A 14,652-nucleotide genomic window follows, 5' to 3' on the forward strand; every position below is an offset into this window, starting at 1 on the left:
AAAGCGCCTGTAATCCTGCCTAGCAGCATCTAGCAATGGAGTTTTCAAAAGAGTCTCCTTTCACCCCAACAAAATCTACCTGTATCTGCCTGTGTGTAAGTGAAATTGCCTTTTACACACACACGTGGATGAAAAGAGCTTTGTTCTGGCTGGCTGTTGTGGTGGAGCTCTGAGCACTGTTCCTCAGCTCTCACCTCCACTGTGTCTCTGTGGCAGAACTGCCCAGCTGAGGACACGTTTGACACTGCACTGACATGCTGAGTGTGCAGGGCCTGCTCTGGGGGATGTGGCCATGAGCTCACTGTGCATGGGCTTACCTGTCCCAGGGCCACCCTTAGGACACAATTCAGGCAGGCTTTGTATCACCACTGTCAGATTTTTGCTGGTATTTTTTCTTACTGCCAACTACTTTTACTCGCACAACTGAAAATGAACCTGTCAAGTCCTGAAGTATGACATCCCCAGCAATGTGTTCTAGGGCGAATCATTAATGTCATTATTCATTTACTTTCAACACAATAAGACAACTCCAGCTGGCAATAAATGTGCATAATACACAGGGATGCCTTTGGTATGATACAGAGCAACCTGTCAGAAGGTGACTCAGATCCAAATAATGCCCTCATTGAACAGGGCTCAGTCATCACCCTCAGCTCTCAGATGTGATGGGTTGGGACCGAGGCTCTTGTGGGTTGATTGAGAACTTTTTAAAAAATACTTCTGAACCTGGGCATTTTAGCCACAAACAATCAGAGTCCCTGGGAACAATCACCTTCCCTGTAAAGCACAGGCTTATTCCTGGATCAACCTTGTTTTTCTAATAACATTAAGAAATTCCTTGTGAATATTTTAATAAAAAAATTATCTCTTGTTGTCATAAAACAACATAAATATTTCACATCAATCTGTTCCTGAGCTTGGCTTGAGAGTTGGGGTGGGACTGGTGAAATATTAAAATGAAAGATATTAGGTTGGTAAAATACTTTCTCTGGGGCCACTTTTTACTTGTGAATAGGGGTAGTCTGGTTAAAGAAAAAGACAAATACGCTGCTGACATTGCATCTTTTTGCTACCCTAACTTTCAGCTGTATTATTTTTGCTTCCATCTGTGAGAAATGCAACTGGTTGTCTTGAACATGACCTTTTCAAGGTGTATAAAACCAGCAGTGGTCAATGTGTATCTAGCCTTTGCCAGCTGTGGAAATTATCCAAGGTGTATCCCAGCTGCTGGGCATCTTTTAATTGCAAGCCACAATTGCACTGCTCCCCTCCTCTTAGTTCCCCAGCCAGCCAGTGGCTACTTGGAATGGGAGAAAGAACTCACAAGGAGCCAGTTCCCTGAGGATATAAGGTAATTTTTCCCTCTTTGGGCTGGATAGCAGGTCTGGGAGTTGTTACCGTATCAGGACATGTAAATGCTGTCTCCATGGGAATTAATAGCTAAAGTGACTCAAGTCCTTGCTGGCCACACTGTGCTCCCAGGCTCAGCCAGGGGTGCGCCACAGTCCTGCACGTCCTGGGACATCCCAAGCGGTGATGTTCCTGGGCTCAGATGCTGGGGAGCAACAGTCCTGGTGCTTTTGAGGTAGGTATGTTTTGTATGACAGCAAGCCTTTAGTTTGGCATTTGCTTGGGGAAAGCAGCAAACAACAAACAAGTGTGGCTTAAATCAGAAACACCTGCAAAATTATGCAGAGTTTGTACATGTGTTTTAAATGGAAGTGGGAGCATATTTTTTCTTGGCTTACAGTTTTGTAGTTTGTTGAAAAATTACATGGTCTCCATTCCCTCCTTCAAAAGTTAATTGTTGTGAAACCCGGAGCCAACTGAAATAAGCTTTTGTTACTCACAGTGGAGGAAGAAAAGTTGACCAGGATCTGTCTGTGTTCTAAAAGCACACATGGCCAGTTCTGGGCCTGAGCTCTGGTTTGTATTGCCTTGATCAAAGAAACCAGATAGAGCAACAGACAAAGCCAGGGCCTGGGCTGGGCTGTCAGCAGTCAGTAGGTGCAGTTGGCAGGTTTTACCTGACATTCTCCTCTCTCCAGAAACCTGCATGTTTTCATTACATTAACTGTTAATTACTCCCCACACTGTCACCAGCAGTGCCAATACTGAGTTTCTTCACCTGTGCTTGAGTCTCCAGTCCCTCTATGCACTGGTGATGCAGACAACCTCAGGTTAAGCTTTGTCTGAAGAAGTCTTGGTTTATTGGTTTTGTGATTGCTTCCTTACTATGTTCATCCCAAATTAATCGTATTTCCTGTTCTTCAGCTCCCATTTATGTCTGGGTTTTTTTCTTTTCCATCATTAAACCTCCCTCACCCCTCACTCTGGTGAGGAGTTTTCCTTTTCCCAGGACCTGGAAGCACTGTGGTTTCCTGGCCAGCCCCACCACAGCAGTCTCAGGACTGGAGAGGCTTGTGCTTGTTATGATGACGCACGCAGAGAGCATCACTGTAGTATCTACTGCAGATACAGATACAATTCAGGAAAAAAATGAAAAGCAGCTCTCCTTAAATTACTGAGGAAATAAAGACAACATACTCCCGGGCACTGGAACGCTTCCTCCCTTTGTTCTCTAACAAAGCATTTGTCAAACACCAGGCATGTTCCACTGTGTGTGGTTCGTGTCCTGAGGAGGAATTTGCCCCCCGTGTGTGACTGAGGAGCATTATGTGGTATTGTCAACGCACACAGGGCTGCCCAGGCAGTTCCAAGTGTTCTCATAACCCAAACGGCTCCCTAACACAAGAAGAGTCACCAGATGATTTTTGTAATTTTAACTCCTCTTTTCTTGCTGGAATAGAAATCTTTTGTCCATTCATCCTTTTTCTTATTGGGTCTAATTTTATTGACTGTCAAACAAACTTGTACTAATGCTATTTCTGCTTGTATTAAAAAGGGATTTCCATGGACTTATAAGCTTACCTTTTTGAATCAGAATGCCACACTGGTTTATCTCATAATCTTTAATATCTCATGACCAGCAGGAGCAGCATATGGAACCTTAAATTGAGCAACTGAAGGTCTTAGTTGTGAACAAATTGTGTTCATTTTAAAGTCTGAATCTCTGCAGAAAATCCCTCGTGCCTCTCCCACAGGTAAGGGCATGAACTGCATTCATCATCCCTGTAGATGCAGTTACTTGCAGTGCAGTATTTGCCAAGGGCAATATCAGACTGGTGGGATTGGAGCTGCCTTGCTTCGTTTGTTTCATTTTGCAGCTTTTTCGTTCCTCTTTGGCATCATTGTTGTGTCCTGGGGCTTTGGTTCAAGTGGAACCCAGCTAAAGCAGCTGCCTTTCAGCTGTGTGCTCATTTGTAGATGATATCTGATATCAATGGTACTGCTCTTTTTGTTTATGTACGATTTTGTAAACTAAATGGTATTGTTCTAATGGATTTGCTGAAGAGCACAGCCAAGCATTCAGATCATGAACTGTCCTCTTTGATTCATTGCTATTTGAAATTCAGTGTGTGACTGAGCAACTGAGTTGCATGGAATTTTTTCTTTATGTTGCCTGAATCAATCAAACTTTCTCAGTGAGAAGTTTTAATTTAAAAGAAAAACACGCAAAACTGAAAAACCCTATTTATATTCTAAGGCCTGGATTTTTAGGAGTGCAAAGCAGCGTTGAAGATGGCTTAAGAAGTCAGCTGGAGTTTTCCTGGCATGAAATAGCACAGAGTTAGCGCAGTTTGTCTTACAACACTTTAGTTCAGTCCCAGCATTGTAAGCAGGTATAAATCTGAGCAGTCCTGATGAGTGAGGAGGTTGTCTCTGCTTCAGTCTGGGCTCCAGGCTGTGAAAAGTTGGTCTCAAAGTGGGAGGCAGCTGGGGCAGAGCCGCAGCCAGGCTGAGAAACAAAAGGGAGGCCAAGAAAGAGGAGAAGAAAAAAGACAGGCGAAAAACTTCTAACACAAAAAACATGGAAAAAGCCCCATGTTACAAACTTTTTCGAAGTGGAGAATTTGCTCATTTTTAGAGTTACCACAATGAAAAATTAAGTCACAAATAACAGTGTTCACTTTTCTCTGGTGAATTAAAATCACATAACTATGTTTAGTAAGTGTCAAAAGAAAAGATAATCTAAGAACATAAAGTTTATTGTGTGTTAAGGAGTTCAGAACACAGACAATGGACTCAAGACATTCCTGGATGTGGCCTGAGGAGTGGATGTTTGCAATGCATTGCATATGTCCCTCCATGCACATCTGATCTAGGGCTGGCAGTCTGTGCTGTTATTTCACTCGATTTGTATATTTTAAAAGCCCCAGCTCCTTCCTCACTGAAGATGAGGAGATTCTTTTTTATATTTGTTTTAATTGGACATTAGTAAAGCATATTCCTGACAAAGCAAAAATCCAAACATTTTTCTCTCTGTTGCTTTTTAGAGAGCAAATATTTTTAAGGGTTCAGAGGGCTCTGCAAGTCAAGTGTCAGAACTGGGAAATAAGAAAAGGTGGGAGATAGAGGGGAAATTGTGATGAAAAAGAATGACAGAGTCCTGGCTGGGGAAAACAATAATGGATATTATTGCCTTCTGGGTAGAATGAAGGGACTGAGCCCTTGGCTGCTGTTAATTGGTCCAACTCCTCTAAAGTTGGTAGAGGATTGATTCACAGCAGCTGTAATCCTCAAGTTAAATCCCAGCCCCACTGGGAGTTTTATCATTGTCTTCAAAAGAAGAACGATTGTAACCTGTGTGTTATTTTATTCAGTTACCCAGTGAATCTCTTAACAGCAAAAGAAGGGGGCTCAGCCAGCTCTTCCCTGGGGGAGGAGTGGGGGTCAGACTGCTCAAGGAACTAGAAATGTGGAACTAGCGCTCTGTAGAAATTGTCAAAAACCTTCCAAACAAGCCTTTGTCTAATCTTAGTAGTTGGTGTTTTTTTCACAGCTACTATTTAAAACTGCTGAACTGCAAAATTTTCAAATCCAAGCCAGGTGAAAACTTCAGCTTTTGGCTTGTTTCCTAAGACGAGTTTGGGTCTGTGTCCAACCTCCAGCAATGAATGCTGTGTTTTCACACGGCCATGGTAGACAGCCGAGCTCCTGGTTACAGACACAGGAGCACATGCACAGATCTCATTTTCACTACGTGGTGTGCATGGGAAGCAGTTGTTGATCCTGGCTTATCAGAGAACAAATTCAAGGAATCCAAACACTACTGTAAAGTGTAAACCAGGCCAGGTGATGGGGGATGATGAGATTTATTGTCAGGAATGACAAAAAGTACAGTCCTTGGCTGGACTCAACCTCTACCTGATGGAGTCAATGTGGGATTGGCCTTTGGCTGTCCCTATGCACCACCACTGAGATTTCAGAGATGCCACAGACCACACAAACTCTAAGGGACAGAAAAACAGCATAAAGCTCCTATTTTGCATATTTTGTGGTTTTTTTTTTTTCCCATGGCTTGTTACTATTGAACCATCAGAAAGCTGCTTTTAGGTTGCTATTCAGACTTGGTTTGGCAGTTCCAAGCTCAGCCTACTACTTAACTATGTGGAGTTGCAACCTGTGTATGCAGAATATTGACACATTCCTAATTACCTTACTCATGTATGCTGAATTTAAGATACTAAATTCAACTTCCCTTAGGAATAAACTTGGCTCTGTTCCTCAGGGTCTGACTGAAACAGGGCAAGGAACATCAAAATCCCACTGTCAACACCACACAGATGCTCACAAAGCCAAGACAAACTCTCCTCAAAGCCCAGCACACATCCGTACACGGCGGCACGGGAAACAGGCACAGAAAAGCAGTATACACATGGCTCAAAGATGAGGATATTCCTGGGGAGGACTAACTTGCTTGCTCTGAGTCTTTTTCCTGAAAATTTCTTTCTTTTTTTGTTGTTGAAAAGAAATGATTGGATAAAAGTGAACTCCCCTTTGTCATAGAAATGTGGTCTCTTTAGGTGGTATTGACAAAATCTTTACTGTTTGGGGATGTTCTGTTCAAAAGTAGATTTAAAAACAGAATAGAAGTTTTTGGCAGGAATTCTCTTTGTTTTTATGTGTTGAAAATAAGCCAGAATAGCAACTGCTGTGCCAGAATAGTGGTGTTTTAAGGGCTTTCATAAGGCAAAAGATAACAAAGATAATTCTTTTGTCCTCTTAGTGTTTTCTTTGTGTTTTTCCCTTTTCTGGTGAACCTTTCCCCTGAAATTGTTTTTCAGCTTTTACTCCAAGCAATTGTGGTCTCAGCATAACCTTTAGTTTCTGTTTTATTTTCCCTTTGTTCCTGTACTGACTTTGTAACTAGATTTTCAATTCATTTCTTGGTCAGATTGCTGCCAGTCCCTGTAGTATCTGAGGGCTGCAACATTTCATCCCATGATTGTTTTCTGTAATTGTATACCAAATACAGGCTGCTGTTGTGTTTGGTGAGAAGTGAACAGAGGTGCACAGCCATCATAATCTGAGAGCTCACTATAGACTTTCTAATATTGGCAGCATTCTTGCAGAAGAATGCTCCTCAGCTGCTAGCAGAGGAGAGGGTAAGGCTCATGCCTCCAGCTGTAGCTTTCCAGCTCTAGACACCTTTGGGGGCAGGAGGAGAATAGGAAGAATAGGGGAAGACTAGGAAGAGTATCTAGCAGGAGAGCAGGATGAATAATTATGGTGGGTAGACCTTGGTTGGGGGTGTGGGAACGGAGACTTTCCTTTTGGTCAGCTTGAAATGATGGCCTGTATTCTCTGCCAAGCCACATCCCTTCTCCTTAAAGCTCTTAGCTGTTTAGTCTGTTCTCAAACAAGCAATTGTTTTTTCTGTTTGAATATGAAAATAAAAAATAATCAGAGAGATCAGAATTATATATTCAGATTCCACATTTTTTTTCCTTTACATGCCTGGTCACAGCAACCCTAAGTTTGTGAATAGATGGGTTGAGACCCCAAATTGCAGATTTTACTTAGGAATTTCATTTAGGAGGAATTAGTGAAGGGCACTTTGCGGGGGTTGCCTGTGTAACAGAACTGTACAGGCATCAGATTAACTTTGTATGGGGACAGGGGAGTTGAGGAGAGCACAGGCCCTGCCCTTTCTCGCTTTCTTCTGTTATTCCACCAACTTACCCCTGTGTTTGGGGGCTGCCTAGAACCTGGTGGAGAAGCCATGACTTAGTGTAGTCTTGTAATTCAGCATAAATCAGCACCACACCCCTGACAGGGAACGTGGGCAACTGGAATCCAACAGCAAGACAGTGCAGACTGCAGATGTAGACTGGAAGCCATTCAACATCAAATTGCCACAGACTTCAATAAGGACAAACAAAGAGCTGGAGTCAAGAATAGCCTGGCACACAGATCCTTCTCATGGCTCCTACTTAGCTGGCTTGAGAAATAGGCCACCAAATTCTGGAACACTGCTGCAGCTATCCATGCTGGTAAATAGCTGAAGCTCCTTTAATTCTGTCCAGCTTAGGGGAGTTAAAAATTCCATCACATCACGCCACAGCTTCCTCTCCGTGCTGCACAGGCACTCCATAAATCCACACAGCTCTCTCACTCTTATCTGAATCGCAATGCAGTTATTAAACAAATTGTAAGTCTATTTCATATCCTTTTTACTACTTTGAAAACTGCACAATATAAGGCTTAATAAAAGCTGAATGCTCCAAAACTGCTCTTAGAACTGAAAATATGACTACATCAAAAGACTTTACAAGGGCAGGATTTTAATGGCTGAATAATACGCTGGAACAGAGCAGTAATTTCTTCTCAAATGCTGGGATGAATTATTTATGCTTTGACAACATTATGTGTCTCTAAAGCAGCTTTTAGTTATTCGCCTATTGGAGGACACAGCTGATCCTGCTGCCCACTCTTGTAATTACATTAACCTCTTGACACTACATGACAAGCTTTTCCTGTGAACTGCGATCAATAGCCCATAACTGCTACCTATTTAATAGGGCCATGGTTACACTTCAGTTCAGATATAATTAGCTCTTTTCCCCCTTCCTCTTTTAACAGAGTGTGGAAAAAGCCCATGTTGTTTAAATTAAAAAAAAAAAAAAAAAACCACGCAAAAAAATAAAGGCTGTTAAGTAAAAGAATAAAAGCATTCAGATTGCTGAATAGGCAAGTAATATGTTCCCTGAGTTTGGTTCAGAAATGTGCAGCCCTTCCATTAGTTCACATCTGCATCCAAAAGGAACAGGAAACCATAGCACATGAGGACCTTTAGGAATCAATTACAGAAGTGCTGGTACTGGTGGGCAGGGTGTGACATGATAGAGCTGAAGCACATGCTGATAATGATACAAAGGAGCTTCGTTTCCTCTCTGTTTCCACCTAGCTTTCACATGTCATTGCATACTATCGGAGCTACGTTGTCTCAGGGAGATATTTAGACTCAGATAAATATGTGTAGGGTTTGAAATGAAAGTATTTGACTAATTGTGTTAACACTTTTAAACAAGTAATGCCTTCTTGAAGCTAATCTTTTTGCTGTTATGGGCTATATGAACAGACTAATGAATGCAATATGAAAGAGATTGATCTTCATCTTGATGTAATAGAAATAACCTGTCCAGGGGCCTTTAAAACACCTTTTCCTTCCTTGATCTATAGGTAGGTGGCCATGCTCATGCCACTGGCCCAGACAACACCGCCCCAATTGTAATTTAAAAGTTTATATTCTCTACTCCAAATAATTATTTACATTTTCATGTGCAACTTTGCAAAATAGCCTTCAGGAACTAAAGAGGTTTTGTGGGGTTTTTTGATTTTGGCTTTTGGTTGGTGGGTTGAGCACTTTATGCTGCTGCTCATTTTAACAGAACAGGATAAATGCTTGTAATTAGGTTTTATAACTTTTTCTTAAATTGGCAGTTTACAAAAGTTGTATTCTTTCAGTCAGGATCCAAAGAAATCAAGCTGATGAGCTTCTTTCCAGATCCTCCAAGGGACTTCCAACCAGGTTTGCACCAAGAACAATTAATGCTATCAAAACATGACAAGGCAATATTGGTAGTGAAAGAACCTGAGTGGTTTCTCTCATCAGAAACATATCTCTCTAGATCTGTGAACCCTTTCAGTTGGGCGCCTCTATGTTTTTAGGAACCTCACTCAAATTTCAACCCTTTTGGAGTTAGATGCTTAAATTGATGTAACATCTGGGTCTCAGGATGAGCTTCCCTTCTCTGAAATTACTGGAAAATATTTCCTTACTTGCTTGACTTTACTGGCAGGAAATGGCTTTTTGTGAGCATACCTGTTGTGACAAGTTCTTTAAAATGCCAAAATTACAGACTCTAACTTCAGCCTGTGAATAGTTATTCCCTAACCTTCAGCTTGTAAGTAGTTATCCTCTAAAGAGAATACATTCACTTGTAGTAAAAAGCTTTTGTTTACTTGTGTTTGTACACTTTACTGACATAGGTTGTGCTGCAGATCATGGACATTGCTGAGGCCCTGGGAGGCCTCCTGACCCTAATCATTCCTTGCTGTCTCCAAAACAGAACCTAAACTGCTCTGTGACATTGGTTCTCTCGAATAAGGGTGAGGTTTGGTGATTAACGGTATGTATTCCCAGGAAGGCTTACCTTTGCTTAGTAAATATTATATTTCCTATTTCAAGACTATAACAAAGCCATGGTTTGCCGTGCCCACAAAAGCTCAGAATAGAATAATAGATATGAAAGCATAATTCTGCTATAAAAACTTCCTTATCAGTGTGTGCAGTTGCTATCGGGACACATTTTTTTTTTTTTCAGCATAGACAGATTAACAGAATTGTTAATACTCCTGTAAATTAGTGTAATAGCCCTGTTTGAGATGGTAACTAGATGCTCCTGGGAATAGCACTGGAGTAATCAACCATAAGGCAGAGATTCCAAGGAAACTCTGAAACACCTTCCCATTTCTCCCAAGAGACAAAAGACAAGAAAGAGAAGAGTTGAATAAGCAGTTAATAATATATAATGAGTTAGAAGTTTAAAGTTTATGATGATTCATAATTATTATAAGAAACCAGTTTGTCAATTCATGAATTCAAGACAAGCTTGTTTTCCTGCACACTGCTTATTGCCACTTGCTGTAGCTGTGAGGTGTTGTACTGCCTTTCAACAGAACTTCATTTTTGGAGACATTTTTTCTTTCCTTCAGCATGTCTGTCAAGTAAGCAAAGGGTTTGGCTAGGTTTTCTGTTCCTCCTCCTGAAATTTTTTTTAAAAAAGGATGCCAGTCAGATTTTCTAAGATATTTTTGGTAACAGAATTTCCCTCACACAGATTTGTTGATCCCAGTAGCTGACAAGGTGTGTTAAAGCAAGTTCTTATAAAACTGCTGTCCTAAGAAAAATGATAGATTATCTGTTTCTCTGCAGAAGGCAGACATCCTCTTTTTATGAATTCTGAGTGTGTCAGAGGTTCTCAAAAGTGAACCTCTTGTAGCCTTGACAATCTTGAGAATAGAGTGAAGGAGACAGAGGTAAAGGACCTGAGGGGAGGGCAGGGAAAGGAGAGGGAGGGCTGGTTCTCAGAGCAGGGCATATAGCTATTTTTATAGGTTAGTTCTGATAAGATCTTGGAAGATCTCGGGCCTTCTTTGAGGCTCCCCTTATATTGTTTAAGATGTCAGTTACAGTTTGTCTACCAAAGAAACTCTCATCTATTTAGAAAAAAGGGAATGTTTCATTATTCCCAGTTTACGAAGTAGGAATTGAGGCACACTGAGAGGTAATTATTTTATTAAAGATCACCCAGACATTATGTGACAAAGCCAGGAGCAGAAGTCAGGACCACAAACCTGTTCTTTAACGGCAAGGATATCTTTCCTTCTGCATTTTTACTGTTTGGGATATGCTGAGAAACTCTTCCTGACTGTAGATTTGTTTAATGGTATTACAAGATTAACACTAGTCATCTGGCTGGAATTTTCACTAACAAGTCATATCACTATGTGTTTATTTAATATGAGATAACCTTTCATTTTCCTGCCGGCAAATATTTCATTTCAGAGGTACTAAGCTGACTAAAGTTACAACTTGCATGAGTGATATGGAATTTGAAGTTAAACGGCAGACTGTTTGTTATATTTATAACTGATAGCAAAAGGGATTTCAGTTCATAATTAAAAATAAAAAAATCAGGAGCTTGTCAGCATTAAAGTGAGGGAAGTCTGCATTGGGAAATGCACAGCATAGCTAAAGTATTTATGCACCTATTTATTTTCCTGCACACCCATGTGATTAATCTGTGTGCTATCAGCTGGGCTTCCAAACAATGATTTCCTCAGCTCTGTATTGCACAGAGCAAGGCAGGGCATGAAATGAGAGAGAGCTGCTTCAGTTTTCCTGGGCTTTTCTTTGTGCTACAGCAACAGGCAGAGTCTAGATTGTTATGAGCAGGGTGTTTCTCATCCTGCCAGGCCTTTTCCTACAGCCCCTGCCAATTTGGCCTCACAGTGAGGTACACTGGTCTTTGAAGGCTGAATGAGCTGAGAATGTGGTTTTGATTCTTATCTTTAAGCAGATTTGCCACCTTCATCTGACATGGGGAAGGGGAAATGAAAATCAAACCTGGAATCACCAGTATGGCAAGGCAAAGCACTCCTGTGAGGCTGGCAAGACACAAAATTGCAGGGTACGTCTTGAACATAGGCACAAGTCCATTGAAGACAACATTACCCCAGTTTGGGAGCTTCTATTCCAGAGCACACCGGTGCATTCACTGGAAGTCAGAGAAAAAGATATTTTCCCTCTTGTGCGGTAACCCACCCATTTGTCTATACATTATTTAACAATGGTCACCTAAGAATGGTAAGCAAGGCATATCTCATGTCCCCTTTGAGAGGTTACAGGAATAGTGTTCCATTACAGCATATAGTATCCATAATGGCTTGAGAGATACATTCTCTGTATCCAGTGTCCATTTTAAACAGGGAAGGAGAAAAATGGTAACATGATCGCATTGTCCGTAGGCTGGGAGTCTGGATACAGCTGGGCTGCTTCGGTTGAAAGAAAAGCCTGGAACCTAGCAGAACAATTTGCTTTCAAATTTGTTTCTCTATTGCGTTATTCCAGTTTGGGGTTGTTTTTTTTTGTTGTTGTTGTTTGTTTTGTTTTTAATGCTTTAGAACAGGATTTCAGCTGCTGCATAGCAGCTGTCTGCAGCAAGCAAGCTATGAAGTCCACCAGCTTGTTGAGGTAAGCAGAGCACGGGCACTCTGAAAAGAGAAAAAATTGTAAACCTGGGCTCTGTATTTAGACATAAGTGTGAGCTGCCTTCACCCAGGGTGGGTCCAGCCCTGCTCCTATTTCCCAGGCAGGAGGCAAAGTCAAAGGGAGAGAGTTGCAAGATCCCTGCAATGCCAGGAGCTGACACAAGCTGCTGAGCATCCCTGTGTTTCTTGGCACGAAGGCACCAGGCTGGGCACCGCCTGTGCTTAGAAATCTCCCCGTGGGGCTGCCTGTCCAGACTTTCAGCAGGATTTTCCCCTCATCTATTTCACCTCATGCTTCTCATCCAAATCAAGTAGATCAAATTATTATTCCCCAGTCTTATCCTTTCATACCTCACAAGTCTTCTCACTAGATTGTTGTTTAATTCTGTGCAGCCCAGCTAAACCTCCCACAAAATCAAATGTGTAAGACTACAGGAAATGTGTATTTCCAATGTATTTTCTCCCTTTTCACAGTGTTTATATGCAGCCTCTGATGATTTTTAGATGTTATTTTAAAGTGATTTGATTAAATGTTTCTTTAATTTTGGTTGCAGTTTAGTTAACTATTGCCATACCTAGCAGTCTCTATCAGGTTGTTTTCTCGCCTTGAAATCAGTCCTACAGTCAAAGGAATTGACTTGCAACTGCTCTGCAAGGGTCTATGGCACAGATTGCCACAGAGAGTATGGTATTATTTTTGCTTCTTAACTAGATGAACATAACCCTCCTAATCACATTCCTGTGGGAATGGTCATGTATAGAAAGCCAAGATTTGCTTTCCCAAGCATTGAGAGAAGGTCTTATAAAACTCAATTTCCATAGGAATTGTAGAGAGCAAAGGTATCACAGATACTCATATCCATGGAACATCTTCGTGTTTAAATTTAAATGAATATTCTTATGAGATTTCTTTATTTCTTGAGTGGTCTTGCATTTTTCACCCCACTCCACTTTTGTCTATGGTCAAAATCTGATTTATCAAGATAAAGCTGTTATTTCCATAGGCAGATGTAACCCTTGAGCTGAAAATAAAATGTGATATACTATGGGAAAATGCAAACTAAGATATATGAGAACAAAACCTTTCTACAGCATGCTCCAAATTGGCAGGGTTATAGCAAGAAATGATGCAGTAAAAAGACTTGGGATTGATTGCTTCCATAAAATTAGCTTTGATCTGCAACATGATATAAGCGGAAGAAAGGCTAGCACAGTTTGGGGCTGCATTGATTGGAACATGTCCTGGAGCAAATAAACCAGAGACTGGGTCTTATTTTGGGATTTTAACGCCGTGGTTTTTCCCCAGACTAGCAGCCCTCATTCTTTCACAGTGATATCCTGGGGCCTCGATTACTCTGTGTGCATCCTCATGTACTTGTGTTTGGGATGTCTTGTAAAGATATCAGTGACCTGAAAAATACTGATTGCAGAGAAATAAATTGGTCTGGAAGGACTGCTGTATAGAGGTAAATGTAAGGTGTTCTGGTAAAATTACATGCTTAGCAGGATAGCAGCTAAATAGCAAATTAATGCAAAATAATGTAATTGATGTATACAGAAGAAAAACAAAGATTCAGTCACACCATAGAAGCTACGATATAATTAGGAGCAGTGGAATGAACATAAAAAGAAAAAACCAATTTGAATATTACGAAAAATGTTCTGAAGCGCCTTTAGCCTTTCAAATAACATCCCACGTGAGGTTGTGGGGGATTCTTGAAAATTGATCCTATAGGTATTAATTAAAGAGCCAATAAACCTGCAATTGAGAGCAATCTTATTGCTCCTGGAGGGATTGCCCAAATGATCTGTGCAATATTTTTTTGTCTCTATCTCCTCTGGCTTATGCAGATGAAAGAGAAAAGCAGAAGTGATGTCTTCAGCACAGGTGGTGACCTGACTGTCAATGAAACGAGTCCACCAGCCCTGCAGATGCCAAATGGAAAAGGGCAAAGAAAGGAGGCACCTGGAGGGGGGAAGAGCAGAAGGCACAAATGCAGTGCCCTGCTGAGAGTGCATCAAGGGAAGAAAAGGCAAAGTGCAACAGGGGCTTTAGAGAAGAAAAGGAACAGAAACCCGCTTGGGGGTCCAACGTGTGCTCCTGTAGCTGAACCCACTGATGCAATGGCAGCTCTACAGCAAAACAACATGCAGTGCTTGGGGTCAAATGGTTCAGCAAAGTCCTTGGGTGCTACCTGAAGGTAAAGGGGGTGCTTTATTTCCCCTGTTTCAGCTCTTTTTGCTGAATGGGCCCGTGGACTGCCATGGAGGATCACTGGACCCCCATAAACCTCTGGACCTGCCTGTGTTTCCCAGCAGTGGGTATCTCTTCCTCAGGCTGGGGAGACCTGCTCCTGTTTTTATTCATCCTAGGATTTGATGACAGCACTGTTGAAAGTGAAGAGCTGTTTTACAGACCTGCATACAAAATGTATACATGGACATATATTTTCATGTATGTGAGGGAATCAG

This window comes from Corvus cornix, chromosome 9, assembly GCF_000738735.6.
Source record: "Corvus cornix cornix isolate S_Up_H32 chromosome 9, ASM73873v5, whole genome shotgun sequence".
Taxonomy (NCBI): domain Eukaryota; kingdom Metazoa; phylum Chordata; class Aves; order Passeriformes; family Corvidae; genus Corvus; species Corvus cornix.